Source organism: Thamnophis sirtalis, unplaced genomic scaffold (genome assembly GCF_051295495.1).
Source record: "Thamnophis sirtalis isolate CommonGarterSnake01/CBP01778 unplaced genomic scaffold, rThaSir2_p1.2 scaffold_4, whole genome shotgun sequence".
NCBI classification, from domain to species: domain Eukaryota; kingdom Metazoa; phylum Chordata; class Lepidosauria; order Squamata; family Natricidae; genus Thamnophis; species Thamnophis sirtalis.
The window spans coordinates 122,830,468-122,832,854 of NW_028261384.1; positions in this window are offsets into that span (position 1 = coordinate 122,830,468).

A 2,387-nucleotide genomic window follows, 5' to 3' on the forward strand; every position below is an offset into this window, starting at 1 on the left:
CAGACAAAATAAAGCTTCATATTTATATCATATATGTTCCATACTGGGAATTGTGGGGGTTGCCAAATAACTGAGGTGCAGACAGGAATAAAAGCTAACATTTTATTCCAGTAAGGATAGCAAGCTAACAGTGAAAACCGGCTCAGTGACAGGCAACAGGTGAGGCCTCCGTCTGACAGCTCCATTTTATACTCAGCTGTCAGACGGCTAGCCAATCAGCTGCTACCTCGGCTTCTGCCACTACGGCGGATCAGAGTATAACCTTAGAACGTGACAATATATATATATATATATATTGTATGTGTGTGTCTTCTAGATTCACCATGTTAGCTTAGAGCAGTGTGGACTTCAACTCCCAGAATTCTTCAGTGAGCAGTGTTTCTGAGTCCTGGCAGCTTGAAGAGGGGTGGACTTCAAGTCCCAGAATTCCCCAGCCAGCAATACTGGCTGGGGAATTCTGGGAGTTGAAATCCACATCTCTTCAGGCTATCAAGATTGAGAAACACTGCTGACTGGCGCATCCTGGGAGTTGAAATCCACTCATCAAGGTTGAGAACTACTGCCTTAAAGAGAAATCTGGCTGATATTCATGGGAAAGAAAATGCTAGACAAGATCACTTTGAATCTAATCAATCAATATTTATTTATACAATATATAATACAATAGCGGAGTTGGAAGGAATCTTGGAGATCTTCTAGTCCAACCCCCTGTCTAGGCAGGAAACCTTATACCGTTTCAGACAAATGGCTATCCAACATCTTCTTAAAGACTTCCAATGTTGGGGCATTCACAACTTCTGGAGGCAAGCTGTTCCACTGATTAATTGTTCTGTCAGGAAATTTCTCCTCAGTTCTAAGTTGCTTGTCAGGCCTGCATTTATATTCCTTTTAGAATTTTGGCCTGCCACACTTTCTCTTATTTCATTATGCTGTTTCTTTAAGTATAGTCAATGGGAGGGAGGATTAGAAGGGGTAGGATTTTGGAATGTATTGTTTTTCATTCTTTGCTAGAAGCCAAGGTCATCCTTTGTCTCCACACTTTCACACCTGTCCAGAAGAAGCTGGGCATGGACACCAGCGTGGAAGAAGGAGATTGGACCATGTGATGGACTGTGGGTGTGGGGACAAGATCATGAACTTTTAACTGGGTGGGATTCTGATGTAACTTCCAGAGTTGGAATCCCCACAGCTATGTGCCAACATGCCTGCTTTATTAAATTGGAACTTTAAGCATAGTTTTGCCTTCGAGTCTGATTTAATTGTACATGGTATTTGGAATGCTGACATTGCTTCTCTCTTTGATTAGTCTCCACCCATTGCTCTTGTTCTGCCCTCAGGTGCCTTGGATAATAGTTTGACTCCCTCCTCTTTGTGGAAACTCCTGAGATATTGGAACATTGCTATCATGTCTCCCCTAGTCCTTCTTTTCATTAAACTAGACATACCCAGTTCCTGCAACTGTTCTTCATATGTTTTAGTCACCAGTTCCCTAATCATCTTTGTTGCTCTTCTCTGCACTCTTTCTAGAGTCTCCACATCTTTTCTACATCGTGGCGACCAAAACTGAATGCAATATTCCAAGTGTGGCCTTACCAAGGCATTATAAAGTGGTATTAACACTTCACGTGATCTTGATTCTATCCCTCTGTTTATGCAGCCTAGATCTGTGTTGGCTTTTTTGGCAGCTGCTGCACACTGCTGGCTCATATTTAAATGGTTGCCCACTAGGACTCCAAGTATCAGTGTAGCCTCCCTCAGTAACCAAGAAAGAAATCACTCATCTCCATTTTGCAGGATTAAGAGTAGTTTTACTGGTTATGAGTAGATAGCAGCTAAGCAAAGCAAGATCTGAGGCAAAAGCGCGCGTAATCATAGATATCAATATGCGACCTAACTCCCCCTGGTAACCCCATCCCATAGTCCAATCCGCACACCCCTCAGGTGTCATGTGGGTTCCATCTTCGAAAAGCATCATCAGGTTGGTATGCTGGACAGTTGGCCTTGGCGGGCAAATCCACTATCTGCAGCATGTGGAGTAGATGGTGAGAACAAAACTCCCTTTTTTTTACAATCACTCCTGTACTTAAAACTTCCCCTCTCAAATACCATGCCTCCCCCTCCCCGTTTCAATGACATCCGAAAGCCAGTAGCGAAGCAGAGGCTGACACCAAGAATTCTCTGTACTATCTAATCCGCCCTCTTCTAAGTGCTAACGATCTAGAGGTTAAGCACTGTTGACCTTATTCCTCCATCTACCCATCCATCCCTTTAGCTGACTTTTCTGTGGGTGTTCCTTCCCTAAATTGTTTAGCCTTAGCCAACCCAAAATTGCAAAATATGGTTTCTCAATAAATTGTGAATAATCCCTGAGCAAAATGTCAGGGGCA